This window comes from Chinchilla lanigera, unplaced genomic scaffold, assembly GCF_000276665.1.
Source record: "Chinchilla lanigera isolate Chin_1 unplaced genomic scaffold, ChiLan1.0 scaffold00029, whole genome shotgun sequence".
NCBI classification, from domain to species: domain Eukaryota; kingdom Metazoa; phylum Chordata; class Mammalia; order Rodentia; family Chinchillidae; genus Chinchilla; species Chinchilla lanigera.
In genome coordinates, this window is record NW_004955430.1 from 22,796,626 (window position 1) to 22,812,790 (window position 16,165).

A 16,165-nucleotide genomic window follows, 5' to 3' on the forward strand; every position below is an offset into this window, starting at 1 on the left:
GGAACTAAACTTCAGAAATCTGTGAGACACTATCAGACGCACCAGCTGGAGTACAATAGGTGTTCCAGGAGAAAAGAGAGAGAAAGAGGCCAGAAAGAAGACTTGAAGAAATAGCTAGACTCACTGGTTTTAACATGTTCCCCACAATTTGCGTGGTAGAATACTAACATGAGAGAACAGTAACCTAGGAAGGAATGAGAACTCACAATTTTTGGAATTGTACCAAATAGTTGTAGGACTTGTGTTACCTCCTCTAATTTTCACAACAATCCTCTGGGGCAGATGATATTTTTCCTACTCTGCAAGTGAGCAAAGCATCTCAGAGAATTTCAGTAGTTGATTAAAAGCACATGAATGACTAAAGGACAAAACTGGAATTTGAACCCAATTTTGTGTGACTTCTTTCCACATCAAAATCATTATTCACAAAGTAAATAAGGTATAAATTAACAGTTTAACTCTAAAACAAAATATTTAAAATTATTAACTTATGCAAATAATACTGAATACACTCTAATTTTAAAGAATTCATCTGACATAAAGTTCCATTACCCCAAGATTTCTTACCTTCACAGAGGCAAACCTTATAATTTTGTCAGTGAATATTACTCTGACTTTTTACATATTAATATATATAAATATGTATAAAAGATAAGCCTTGGAGTTAATATTATACATAGTATTCTGAAACTTAAGGATTTTTTAATTGGGCATTATATATCTGTTCTTACCAGTTCTTACATATTGAATATATTCACATATTCATTTTACTGCTATGTCCTATGCCATAGAATAAAAAGCACTCCACATTAATGGATTTGTTAGGCTGTTTCTTATTTTAATTGCTATTAATAATAATAATTATTAATAATCTTACATATTGTTTCTTTTTATACATTAGCCAGATTGCTTAAAAATACCTACAAATGGCTGCTTAAAGGATATGCATAATTATTATTATGTAAATCCTACCATATTGCCTTCAAAAATGTTTTATGTTACTGTACTTGAACCAACATGGGAAGATATATCTTTTCCCTCACCTCCACAACTTTAATTTTAAAAAATTAAAGTATTAACAACATCTAGTCAGATGAGAGGGAGAGAGAGAAAGAGAGTGAGAAAGAGAGACAGGGGTCTCTCCAATCCCTTTCCTCCTATCTCAAAATACTTGCTGAGTGGCACATGTTTATCAGGTAGTTTAATTTCTTAAACTTCTAAATTTCCTCACTCTGGGTACTAATTTTTTTTATTATGTCTTGAGTATTTTCTACATATTGGTGAGATACTTTTCAAACTTTGTTTTATCTCTTTATGGAGCTGAGGAGATAGCTCAGTGGCATAAGCACCTGCCTGGCAAACACAAGGTCATGAGTTTGATCCCCAATACTGCAAAATAAACAAACAAACAAATAAATAAATGGTCATAAACTTTATTATACCTCTTTAAACAGAGAAGTTTTTATGTATAATGTAGTCAAATTTACCAATATTTTCCCAAGGGCTAATTGAGTAGAGAAGTTACTTCAGCATTAATCACACATCCCAAAATTTAGAAAACACAAGCAAACTCTCTAACAAAGAAATTATCATATCAATAATGACATTCCAAGAAACCAATATTTAGGCTTACTATTACTTTTCTAATAATGATTCTAAAAAAGTAGCACAGGGTCACTCTCATCTGAGGGTAATGTAGCCTGAAAAAAATTCTCCTGGTCTTATCCTTGCTTCAGTGACAGCCATTCTATATCACTGTACAGAATCCATGAGCTATAAGCCTACAAGCAAATGAGGAGTATCATTCAAGAGGGTAACTAGTGGGTTATCTGTACAATATTTGTCTGGGGAGAAAGAATCCACCTAAAAAGCTTACTGTCTTCTTAGAGAGTAACCATGGCAACACTCCCAGACACTAGGTCTTCACAAAGGTGACTTATTTCCTTTTCTTGCATATTCAAACTAATCTTTTGCATCCCCTCTGTATCTCTGCCCCTGTCATCCAAGGGATGCCTTGAGTGTGGGCCTCTGGTAAAAACATCACTTCAATATTTTTCTGCTCAGCCATTTATAATTTTTGCCATAAGTATCCTGTTAAGGAAAGGCATAGATCCGTGAAACCTGCTCTCTGACTCCATTGTATTGGTTAAGCATGATTGTGTCAAACTGAGTGGCTTGGGAACCCCCCAGGGGATTAGCAAGGCACACTAGTGAACCTGGGTGAGTCACGAGTCATGAATTTGGCCTCTATACCTGGGCCATCATCTCTTCTTTTCTGGGTGCTAGTTTTTTGCAGTTTCTTAACCATGGTGAACTAAGTGTCTTTGCTTAGCCATGTCACTTTGCTATGATGTTTCTGCTTTGGAGCCACTAACCATGAATTGAATCCCATGAAACCATGAGTCAAATTAAACCTCTTCTTCTGAAAGTTATGAGTGTTGGGTATTCTGTCCTACTACCAGAAAGCTAACTATACAGAAAAGCAGAACCAAACAAGTATGGTAATTTCTGTGACTACACCTGACCTTTGATTCAGAAGCCATTGAAATTGGTTTGCAGGAGGAGTTTGGAAAGATTTAGAGATGCAAGCAAGAGAAACCTTAAAAGGCTGGGAGCAGAGCTTGATAGATGATTTTGTCCAAGTTCAAAAAACAAAATGGTGGTACAAACACAGACAGCAAAGGCCAGGCTCATGAGCTTTCAGTTGAGAATGAGTATCCTTTGGGGAATAGTACTAGAGGCCACACACACTCCACTTTGGTGAAAAGCATGTCTACATTTCGAACAAGTCTTAAGAATTTACAGAAAGCTGAGTTTAAGGGCTTTAAAATAATTGCTGTAGTAGAGGAAATTTCAAGATAGCCCAATATTCTATACTGTTGGTTGCTTTCAGTCAAGTTTATAGTGAGGCTCAGTTTCAAGAAGCAGATCAGAAAATTTTGAGAAAGTTAAATTTGGGCCCAGAAGTTAAAGTTGGGCCCATGTGTAAAGCTGGGGACAAAGGAAGAGTGGCTGTTGAATAGATTAGCATCACTAAAAAGAAGCCAAGTACTTTGTATCAGGAAAATAGGAAAGATACCTTAAGGACATCTCAGGAAATGTCCAAACCTCATCCATCACAAGTTTAAAGGTGTAAAAAGGTAAACACTCCTGAAAGACTTTAGTTTGAGAAGACAGCCCCAAGATACAGTGCTCACTTGGGGCCACCTAAAGAAGGTTTTCCTTTAGTTCAGCCATCTAGGCACTCAGAAACTGTTACAGCATGATCCAAGTGGGCGTAGCTACTGCCCAAACTGGTAGTAGACCTTGGCATTGTCCACATTATATTGTTTTTACTGGCATGAAGAATGCTAAAGCTGTGGCATTCGGGAGCTTCCCCCAAATTTCAAAGAAAGCCCTGGATACCAGGGAAGGGTAATTACCCCAGAGGGCAGAGTATGAGGCTGTGGGAATGAAACTAATGATGAATGGAGACTTCAGGAAGTCAGAGTTGCTGGGAATGTGGTACATCTGCTAAAGAAATGTGCAAGCAAAGTGAGCCTGAGAGAAGTCATGTGGATTCCAACTAGCAATACCACAGGGGTGGGTCAGCCCCAGCCCTGTAAAACTCACATCTCACCACCATGAGACCCAGACGCCAGATATGGAGCTACAGGACCTAATATTTCCCCTGCTGGGTTTTGGTCTTATTTTTGGTCTGTTCTTTTCTGTCTCCCTATTCCTCTCTTCTGAAATGAGAATGTTTGCCCTGTGCCATTGTACCTTTGGACTGTGTAACTTGTTGGTTTGGTTTGGTTTGGCTTTATAATGGTTCATAGCAAGGAGTTTTCTCTGTGTGTCAGAAAAGACTTGGACTTGAAAACTGCTGGAACTACTGAAGTTTTGGAAGGGGTTATTGCATTCAAAGTTCTATAAAGGAGAATTGCGACATGTTAAGCAGGTTATTGTATTTATTTGGTAGTTAACTGTGGCTTAAGGTGTTAAATTGACAAGGATTGGAATATGGCAGTTAAGCCTCACTGTGTCACCTTCTGTGATTTAGAAGCCACCGAGGTGTCTCTGGGTGGGTCATGCAGGCACGAGCTTGGGTACTATCTCTGTTCTTTCCCCTCTTCCTCGCTGTCACTGTTCCCCTGTTCTGCTTCTCGTCCACTATGAACTAAGCCTATTCATCCCACCATGCTCTTCTAAAGTGATGTGTTTGCCTTGGAGATAGTCAGTCATGGATGGAATCCCCTGACTGTGAGTCAAATTAAATTTCTCCTCCTTTAAATTGTAGGTTTTGAGTTTGTGTCCCAGAGATGAGAAAACTGACAAATATGTCCATTCTTGATAAATGAGTATACAAATGAACAATAAACAATTACAGCTCCCCAACTTCTGTAACAACCAGTCCAGAAAGGGAAGTCACAATACAACCTGTGCAGCCATCTATCCACAATGACTAGGACTTGGTCAGTGACTGCTAGCTCCTGAATATTTTTGCCCTGGTTTCCAAGTTAGTACGAAAGCTCCCCAAAGCAAAGATGTACGAAGCTCCAGTTCTGATTAGCCTGCCTCCAGGTTCCCCGAGTCAGCAATGTCTGCGTGAAGCCTTCCCAGTTCTTCACTGTAGTACTTTCCCATCTCTAGTTTCTGTTAAACAAAAATGACTAGAGCTGATTCAATTGCTGTAGCAAACATGGAGTAAAGAGCCTCTGCTCTCACTCAGGTGGTCTCTGCTCACTTGTACAACCTCATTACTACAACGGCTTCTGCCACGGTGGTCTTCAGTATCTTCATGACTGCTCATGGGTGGCTCTGAAGCTCACAGCCAGGTGCCTAGTGACAGGGTAACTCCACATCATGCTCCTGAACTTTATCTTTCTATTTTTAAAAGTTCTGGGCCTCTTTATTCCCTTCTGTCTCATTTATCTTCTGCAAGATATGACGAGCCTCAAGTGCTTTGTGTCCTGTTCCCAGCGAAATTCTCAGCTTCGATTTTAGCTGTTTAACCTGTTCTTAAACTGACTCTTATCGTTTCCTATCAAATAGGGTGGAAACTATTAGTTGTTTTGGTGCCCTCCTTCCATTTGCTTAACTATTGTTTTTCTGGCCCACATTTTTATCATTCTAACTTTTTCTAGATTTCATCTTAAAGGCTTCTCCTGAGTATCCAAGTCAAGGAATAAATAGTTTTTCAAAGCATATAATTATTAAACAAATCTTTTCTACTATTACTTCCCTGAGTGGTTTAATCCCACCCAGAGGGCATCACCTCATCAGATCAGTATCCAACTCAAGAGTGACTTCAGTTTATTTTTTACCTTCCTGATTCTCTTAGAGTATGTTTTATTTATCACATACGTTCCCTTGTGATATTCTAATTCCATAAATTTCACTGGCAGTTACTCTCAAGCCCCAGTCAATCCCTACTTCCCCATCTACGATAACTGCATCATTTTCCAATTCACAACTCAATTCCATTAGTATCTTATCCTGGCTTTACAGGCTTCCTAGTTCACATCTGTCCAAATATAGTAGATGGCTGCCTTGGTCCTCAAGGGCTGCTTACCCAATTGTCCTTATTAGGAAATATCTATCTGAAGTTTTATGGGGATATTCCTCAATGGTTTCCTAAATTCAGAAAGCCTCTGTGGGATCATTTCCATCTCCTTCTTGAGATCAGTTATCCTTTCTGATCTTCGAGCCTTTGTATAACAATCCTTTTATTATATAAGAGTGGATGTGATTCTACTGACAATTCTCAGATACAGTCCAATCTTGCTTTCAAGATCTTTTCCCCTTTCATATCTGCTTAGAATATGTGTTAAGGTTTCAGCTGTTTTTCTAAAGAAATGATTCTCTTCTGTCTCTTAACCAACTGCCTTCCTTTATTTTTCTATCATTCTCCCATTTCCTCCTATTTTAATAATCAGATGAACTTATAATTTAACTAAATTCAATTTCTTCTTAATTCCCTGAGCAAAACTGACCACCAAACAAAGTATTATGGCTGCGTTAGTTACTTAGTTACGGGCTGTCTTAGTTACCTTTTTCTCATTGCTCGGACAAAGCACCCAACACCAAAAGTTAAAGGGGAAAGGTTTGTTTACCTCACACGCTGTACAGGTTTCAGTCCACAAACAGCTGGCTCCAAGGCAGGGTGGGGTGGCAGAGGGACAACAGTTCATGGCAGCAGAGGACAGCAAAAGCATGAAGAGCAAAAGGGGTGGGGAACAAACCTCTTTCTGCCCTTTTTACCTTATCCAGACTGCTGGGATTAGGGAGGTGCCAATCCAATCATTGGACTGATGGGGCACTCACCCTTAATCCCAGCACTAGATGATGAACTAATCACAAACTCTAGATTCAGCCACCTATGAAAATCCCACACCCCATGACCACATGAGGCTTTCGGGGCGACATCCAGATACAAACCATAACACAGGCTTTTGTAGTTTTTTCTTGTCTTTTAATGTGTAATAATTCAGTTACTTCTTTGCTTCAACCTCAAAATATGTCCCATTCTTACTTAATAAAAGTTCTTATCCAAATTTATAGTTTTCAATGAAACAGATGACCCTTCTCTGTGTGACACTAAGGCCTAGGTTTCTGAAATATAATCTGAGACCCAACCCCATGTAACTAGGAAAATGGACCTCTCATATAAACCCTTGCTTCTGACCATACCTCAGAGGTTAGAAAAGAAACAGAAAGAGGTGCCTTGAGGCTAACACAGGCCCTTGCTTTGCATCCTCAACTACATTCCAGACTTATAAAAAAGGACTTGAGAGTTTAGTCCCAGTTATCCCAGTACTGACTGTATAGTCCTAATGGTTCCTTCTTTTAAACTCAGTCTTGCTGTGTCTCCTGTCCTGGAGCCCCACACCTTGACTGTTTCACGTTCACTTATCACTGATCTGCTTAGTCCAAACCAGCATGATTTGTTTCCCAAACATGAAGATGTTGTGGTTGATACATTGTGCCAACCTGAGGAGTTTAGAAGCTTAACTAAGTGACTCAGCAGTTTTACATATTGAGGTGAAAAGGACACGCCCTCGCCACTCTAGGATGTTGCTCATTGTGTCAACTTGAGAAGTTTAAAAGTTCAGCTAAGTGATTCAGAAGGCGGCCAGGCCCCTTACTTTGTAAATAACCTCAGCTTGTGGAAGAGGAGGGCATGGAGATGGTGTGGGTGTGGGCAGCTAGTCAGCATGCTATAAGAGAGGAAAAGAGGCTTGCTCTCCCCCTTCTTGCTCTCGTTGCTTTTGCTGTCTTCTGCCACCTTGGATTGCTGCCCCTGTGCCCTGCCACCCTGCCTGAGAGCCAGCTGATTACAGACTGAAGCCTCCACAAACTGTAAGCTACATAAACCTTTCCTTCCTTAATTTTGGGCATTGGGTATTTTGTCTCAGCAATGAGAGAGAAGTAACTTTGGCCGAAGGGAAACTAGATATCTGCTCTAGTCCCATCTGCACAGTGACACCTACCTATGCATTTCTGCACTGGCTGTGGGCAGGATCTTTGCTTGCTCTAGGTCCACTTCTGCTGTGGACCAATATGATACAACAATAGGCGTATTACTATTAAAATTGAATTAGTATTATTATAATTGGTATAAATATATTATTACTATATATTAGTTATAAAATAGAGATTTTTAAAAAGCAATTATTTTGCTATGGGTTGTTTTAATTATTATGCAATATTATGGCTTCTATTTACAATAAAATAAAAGCACCATGAGGATAAGAATCATGTCAAAGCATAGGTGGGCATTAAGTATGTGCTGAAGAAGTAATTGGTTTAGAGTGGAAATTGCAGACAGAATTTGGGTTCAAATCTAGAAACCACCAATTACTACCTGTTTAAGCTAAAGGGAGTTAGTTAACCTCTCTTAACTTCAGTTTTCTCGATGCTAATGGTCACAGCTGTGATGTGGAAGCAAGAAAGCCTTATAAGAGCTTGGTGCATAGTTCTCAACCCAGAATGAGGGCTGAATTAGTGCTGATTGTTATTTTTTTCAACTGAATAATGAACAACTCCTGACTACCTCATAAGAGCATTTCAGCCTCCAGATGTCAAAGGTGTTTTGAGTATCTAACCATCCACACATTTTCTAAAGCTACAGATAAGGAATTCTCTTCATTTACTGCCTATTCCCCAACCAACAGACACACAAAACATTAAGATAGACTGCTGTAACATGTGTCTCAACCAATTGCCTTTTCTCAGCTCCACTGGTCAAGTCAAACTTCTGTGTCTCCTGTTATGTGCATCAGCATGATAAGGTCATCTCTCTCACACAACTGAAGAGATGCTGACTAACTGATCTGATCCCCTCCTTAGAAGACAAGCTTGCACGTTGTGTTATTTCTCCTTAAGGAAACTAGCATACTGCCCACCCTGTCTAGTCTCCAATAAATATTTTCCCAGAAAATATTGCTAAAAAATAAAGGCTCTATAGCAGATACTGCAAGAAAACCATCCCAGCTTCCATTTCTAATCTCATTAGCCCATGTGTACCTCTACTGTTGAAGCTACAAAAACCAAAGACTGGATTTCTTAGCCTCTTTCGGTGGTTAGGGGTGCCCAAGCGAAATATTTGTGTCCTATCAAGCAAAAGTAGAAAATCACTGGTCCCAACGCTTCCTTTTTATTATAATTTAGATCTAAGATGCCCCCCTGCCACTAAATCTCATGTGTTCAGAGGTTGTGCTTTTGGAAGGTGAGTAGATCACAGGGGAACTATGCATATCATAATTAATGTATTGATGAATTCTTAGCTGAATGTGCTGGTAAGGGATGTGGCCTGATCAGAGAAGGTGAGTCACTGGGGGTGTGCCTTTGGCTTTTTCTCATTCTGCTTTCGTCTGTCATGCCCCTCCACCATGATATTTATGCCTTAGAGCTGGCTCACCATGGACTGAACCTACTGAAACTGAACCAAAGTAAGCTTCTCCTTTAAGTTGAGGCTGTCAGGTCTTTTATCTCAGGAACAGAAAAGTGACTAACACACTTTTCTTACTTCTTCTTACTTAAAACATGAATGAGACATGTAGGAACAATGATGGATGAATTGAGAATTAAAGCAACATGCTATGGACAGTGGTGTAGATATAAAGAGCATATGTCCCTGATGGTATCACTTGATTTCCTGTTTTAGTCCCCAACACATTCTCGCTGGAATAAGGACAACTGTGGAATAAAGTTCAGTCAGTCTTGACCTTGCCACTGCCGGAGAGCCCTCATGTCTTGATTGTATCATATATAGAGTATTTGTCACTTACAAGGCACAGAGAGAACCTTGCACATTGGAGAAAAATCTAGTTTTGTTTAAGACAAAAATAATAACTGTATTCTTACCTGTTTGAATAGAACCTGTTTTTGATCCATTTCATGATAATTTCCTAGCTTACAGGCCCCTTCCTGGGTCACTGGTGCTGTGGTCCCTGGTTTACCTAAACAGCTTTGCCAGGAATTGTACTCAGCTGAAGACAGTCAGCTGGCCAGGAAATGCCTAGAAATTTATACACGTAAGGGAGGAAGAGGACACTGACTAAAAGGAATCCAAAAAATATTTTTAACTAAAAAAGCCTGGCCCTCGTCCGAGGTGAGGCAACTCTATGGCAGCGTGTGTGCCCCAACCCACACAGGTAAAACCCGCACTGTACTGAGACTGCTGCCTTGCTCAGCTCCCTCCTTTCTCCATCCTGCTTCCCTCACTTCCTGACAGCTTTCCTGAGGAGAATTATTTCAGTAACTCATATGTACCCAAATCCCAGCCCAAGACTCTACCCCAAGGGACCCAAACTTAAGATACTTATCTGAAAGTTGTCTATTTTAAGAGTATCCTTTCCTAAAGGAAGAGCAGATATGCCAATACCAACATCCCCATCCCGACTCTTACGCCACTCATTGCACCCATGTCCCTCTGGAGCTGCCTTTGTCTTCCTGCATGTTGTTGTTGTGTAACAATTAGAAGGTCCATGGTCCAGTCGTACTAGGAGAAGCCTTGAAGGCAGAAATCCATTAATTTTTCGCACCATCAAAGTTTAAGTCATCAGGGACCTCAGAATATAGCTAAGGGATTTTGAGATTAGGTTCCCAAAAAATGTGGTAGGAAAATATTTATTTGCCTGATATATAAAAAAGGCATGTCTTTTGGCCCCCAAATATCATTTGTATGGAAGTGGGCTATCAAAGGATACAAAATATTCCAGAAACCTTCAGGAGCTGTGAATTTGAAGAAAGTTCAATGATAATATTCAATCCTTATATTTTAAAAGAAGGCAATTTTCTTTTATAAATGTCCCACCAAGTTCAATTGTAAGAAAAATAAAGCCTTGGTAAATGACGTGTGACAAATAGTCCCCTTCTTCAAGTGTGCATGACAGAGGCCATTTTATATAAATTAAACATAGATGTGGGGAATGTAAATACTAATTTTCAAAATATCAGAAACTGACTGACAGGAAGCAGACAAAATATGGAAGTAAGGTCACAGAGGAAAGAACATGAATAAGTGAAACTGAACAAGATTTGTATTTTTCTAGAATAAGAATTAGACAAAGGAGTTTATGAAAGTTACCATGACAGTTCCCCCAGAAAGAGAAATCATGGGGAGGAGATATCCACACCCAAGAACCTGAAAGGAGAGAACATGATCGTAGAGCCTTTCCAGAAGAGCCACTTTGGTCCCAAAGGAAATGCCTGGAAAATGGCCCACAATATCCTTGACATTCATGTTCTATTTTTTTCCTTTTTTTAATTAATTTTAAAAATAAAAGAAGGAAAATGTATTAACAAGCAGACATCCATTTACAAAATAGCATAAGAACAATACAAGCAACACAGAGTTACAGACAAAGTGGTAGGAAATTAACAATGGTTGTTGTATTACTTATTGATATCTTCAAAGTGGTTTCTCAGGAAAACAAATAGAGACATGCAAGATTGATCAAATAATTAATCATTAACTGTTCCTTTCAGTAAAGTGATAGACGTCAGTAGTACAACTATGTTAGCTATCCTGTATATACATACTTACATCATTTCCCCTTCTGTCTTTACTCTTTTCTCTCATCCCAGTTGCTCTTTACTTTTGAGCAGTTTCCTTTCATTTCACAGTGTCTTTCATACCTCCTAATTTTTATTCACTCTTTCAGGTCCTTACACTAAAGAGGCAATACATTGCTTACACGTGGAGGTCTGGTAAATTTCACTTATGAGTATGGTCTCTAGTTGTAACCATTTATCTGTAAAAGCCTTGAGTTTATCTTTCTTTATAGCTGAGTAATTCCATTATATAAAAATACCACAACTTTTGGGTTGGATGGACATTTGGGTTGCTTCCACAATTTAGCAATTACAAATTGCACTGCTATAAATATGGGTGCACATATATCACTGTGACATTTCTTCAGATCTTCTGGGAAAATACCCAGAAGTGGAATGGCTGGGTTGAAAGGGACCTCTAGATCTACTTCCTGAGGAATCTCCAAGCTGATTTCCACAGTGGTTTTATAAGTCTGCATTCCCATCAGCAGTGGAGAAGAGCTCCTATTTCTCCACAACCTCGCCAGCATTTGCTATTGGTTGATTTCTTAATGCTAGCCATTCTTACTGGGGTGAGATGAAATCTCAGTGTTGTTTTAATTTGTATTTCTCAAATGACTAATGATGCTGAACATTTTTCATGTATTTATTTGCCATTTGTAGTTCTTTATCTGAGAAGTGTGTATTCATCTCAGCTGCCCATTTTTGGATTGGGTCTTTGAATTTGAGGGGGCTGGTGTTTTTTAATTCTTTATATGTTCTAGATAGAAGACCTTTGTCCAAGGGACAGTCAGCTAAAATTTTTTCCCAATATGTGGGTTTTCTTTTTACTCTGCTGCCAATTTCTTCAAATGTGCAGAAACTTTTCAGTAGGATGAGATCTCAGTTGTTGATTCTTTGAAGCATTTCCCGTGCAGTTTGGTCTTTGTTCATGAACTCTCTGCCTAACCCTGTATCTTCAAGGTTTTTACCTACTTTCTCTTCCAATACATTTAGTGTTTCTGTTTTAACATTGAAATCTGTGATCCATTTTGACTTGAATTTGGTGCAAGGTGACAGACTTGGGTCTGTTTTCAGTCTTCGGCAAGTGGCAAGCCAATTTTTCCAGCACCATTTATCAAAGAGGCTATCTTGCTTCCAGTGAGTTTGTTTGGTCCCTTTGTCAAATATTAGGTGGTTGAATGTGCCTGTGGTTGTGGCTGTTTCTGATTTTCATGTTCTTGAAGGCAGAGAATCACCTCAAAGGGAAGGAGAGAAGCAGTTCATAGACATAGAAGACTGAGCCACCAAAAAGAGTCTAATGAAAGTGAGAGAATCAACCATATCTTTAAGTTCCACAAAAACTAAATTCTGTGATTTTTGTGTGTACATTTAATTTGTGAAACCAAAAATTTTTACCAAGGTTTCTTATCATATAGGTAAGCAGCATGATCCTAAATTTGTGCTAAAGCAGCATGATCCTAATTTGTGCTAAAAACACAAATTCTGGATGTGTCTGGGTCAAATCTAAGTTGTGCTGCTAAGTAAGGGCATTAAAGCAAAGTGATTTAACCTTTCCAATTCTTTTCCATCATCTTCTCACGAATAAGAATGTTAATAATGCCAGCTTCAGGAGGGCTTCGGGAAGATGAGATGACTTAATCCACATCAAGTAGCTAGGGTGGACTCTGGCTCCTGGTAACCACTCAGTGACATACTAGGGATGCACAGGCGAGAGGTAACATCACTGGGTCATAGAGTGTGCACAATGGAATAGAAGCATTGAGCTTTAGTCCAGGGTTGGCACTTGAGAAAGGGAAGACCTTGTTCTCTCAAGTGGTAGCAGGGATAGAAAAGAATCTTCCATGTGTAGTCTTTAGAGCTGACCTTGAATGGAAGTATCAGGTATAAACTGGTTAGTTCAGATGGTTCCTTGTGCTCATGTAGCCCAAATTTTGTGATCGGACCTTCTTTTATTTTATTTTTTTGAAATAGGATTTCACTCAGCCTACGCAATTCAGGCTAGGCTTCAACTCACTTTGTAGCCCAGACTGGCCTCAAACTCATAGCAATCCTCCTGCCTCAGCCTCCTGAGTACTGGTATTACATTCATGTCCCACCACAGCTGGCTGATCTTCTAATGACCCTTTTGCTACAGTTTAGGTGTTAAATGTGCCCCCAAAGGCCCTGTGTTGAAGGCCTTGTCCCCAGATTGGCAGTCTTGGGAAGGGGTGGCACCAGTAAGAGGTGCAGCTTAGTGGGAGATCTTTATGTCATTGGGGTGTGGCCTTGAAAGGGACTGCTGGGGCTTGGTGCCCTTGTCACACTCTCTTTTGCAACCTCACCATGAAGTAAGTGGTTCTGCTCCACCCTGTGCCACTTTGCCGCAGGCCCAAAGCAAGGGAGTGAGTCAGTCACAGACTAAAACTGAACCAAAATGTATCTTCTCTCTTACAATTTGACGAACTCAGGTATTCATTGCAAAGGAAAGCTCACATCCTCTTTTCCCTCTTCTCTTGGGCCACAGACTACATTCAACTTGTGATGAACTATTGTGCACATAATTATTCGTAGTTTAAGGGAATCAGGCATACAATACCTTAAAGAAATTTTCAGAAAAACATCAGTCTCCTAGCATCCAGCTCACATTTCCTTGTGCCCCATGAAATGTCAGGCATGCAGCAAGCTCCAAGCATGGCACTTCATGAGCACAAGCTCACTTAATCTTCATGTCAGCCTTATGATGCCATTAGCTCTATTTTAGATTTTAATGTCTTTTCAACTATAAACATGAACATATGGTCACTGTAGTAAAACTGGCACTCCTGTTGCATTGCTTTGGTTAAAGTCCATATTCAAAGGTAGAAATCGACACAAGAGCATGAATAAGTGTCTGATCTATTTAGGAAATGAGGTACCTTGGAGACCGCTGAGTAAGAGACCATCACATGGTGTTTCTGCACTACTTACTTCCAATTTTCTGGAGAACAAAATCCTGGAGGTCTTGAGTTTGGGGTCCATTTCAGGTCAGTCAGTTGTGGCAAGTGAAGGAAAGGGTCGTAGGACATCAATGTGACCTCAGAAGCCACTAGGGCAATGTGGTGGTGCGGGGAGAGCAAGGTGTCTTGGAAACAAGCAGGAGGACAAAGCCCCAGTTTTGTTCTTCATATTTCCGCTGATTTTGCACCAGCTCTCTATTATTGCTGCAACAATTCACTGTGAACAAAGTGTAGAAACAAGATGAATTTGTCTTCCAGTTCTGTACATCAGAGGTCTGGATGGGCTCAGCTCACTCTTCTACCCTGGGTCTCGCAAGACCCAAACCAAATGAGTGGCTAGCCTGAGATTTTACTGGAATCCTCTCAGAGAGTCTGCATCAAAGCTCACTCAGGTTTCTGAGTCTATTCAGTTCTCTGAGGATGTAAAACTGAGGTCTCGTTTTGCTGACTGGCTGTCATTTAAGAGCCTCTGGCAGCTCTCAGGCCGCCTGGTTCCTTGTCATATCGCTCCCTGCATCTTCATACACCGGTGGCAGCCTGAGTTCTTCTCATATTTCAGATTTCTCTGGTTTTCTTTCCGCATTTGTTCTTCCTCCCGCTGAAGAAAGGTCTCTGCTTTTATGGGTTCACATGATTAGACTGGGCCCATCAGATACTCCAGGATAGTCTCCCTCTTTTAGGGCCTAAACCTTTGTGATACCCATAAAGTCCATTTGCCAAATGTAATACTGTGAAATAAATATTTGGTTTTCCTCTTGTTTCCTGGATATACCTTCTAATGTCACTGACATATTCTGGGTGACAAGTGTACTTTTGCAAACCAGTGAGTTGACTCATGGCTGGAAACCTTTAGGTAGGTTTAGGATGGAGTAGGTGTTTTCACCAGAAAGACCAAGGCAGGATTAGAGGGTTGAGACTTACTGGCTCACCCTCAACTTCCAGATAGGGAAGAGTTTGAAGGTTAATTAACTACCAATGACTTAGTTATTCACACACAATGAACCTTCATAAAACCACTAAGGACAGGCTTTGGAGAGCTCCCGGACAGCCAAACATGGAGGTTCCTGGAATGGATCACCCCAAAAGGGCATAGAAACTCTGAGCACCTTCTCTCATATCTATCCCTTTGCATCTCTTCATCTGGTGTCCACTGATGTCCTTTTAATAAACCAGTAAATGTAAAGAACTGTTTTCCTAAGTTCTCTGAGCCACTCTAGCAAATGAATTGAACCAAGGAGGGGGTTATGGGAACCCTGATTCATAGCCACTGGGTAAAAAGTATAGGCAAAACAACTTGGGGCTGCAATTGCCAACCGCGGTGTGGGGGCAGTCACTGAAGGTAAGCCCTCAACAGGTGGGTTTGACGGTGTTTTCAAGCAAACAGTGTCGTGATTAATTTCAGTTAAAGGTGTCCTCTCACGCCTGATGCCAAACTGATTGCTTGCTTAGTGTATGTAGAAAAAGTCTCAAATATTTTGTCACAGAAGTCTTTTGTGTTGATCAATGAGTGACATAACAGGATAAATCGAGTTTGCGGGCTTTCCCCACGTATCTTCAGACCACATAATATAATGTATTTAAAGGTTCTAGAAAGAAGAATGTAAACACTTTGAGTGATTGTTTCTCCCTACTGTGGCTTTTACCAGTTCCTTACATTTACATACAAACTTTTGAATCAGTTTATCAAATGCTACCAAAAATCCTGATGTGATTTTGATTAGGCTTTTGTGTTAAACTTACAGAATGACATGATAAGTATGACATCTTAATAGTATTGAGTCTCATAATCCAAGAACATGGTTTATCCTCCTACTTATTTGGGCCTTTTTTAAATTGTCTGCAATGTTGGAAAAGATCTTTCACATTTCTTGTCAATTTTACTAATAAGTATCTAATAAACTCCATTATTTTAAGGCGCTTTTTTCATTTTCTAAATTTCATTGGTAAGATACTTTGCATTAGCCAATTTATATTGCCAACATTTACCGCAATATCACAGTACCTATCATACTAAGTACTTGATAAATATTGGTTGTATGAATAAATCAGTTGCACTTAATCTGGAGTTTTTTTATGGCCCTTGGCATTTGGTACCTTCTCTTACAACCTTTTGTATATGTCTTGGTTCCCTTTGAGACTGCAAGCAT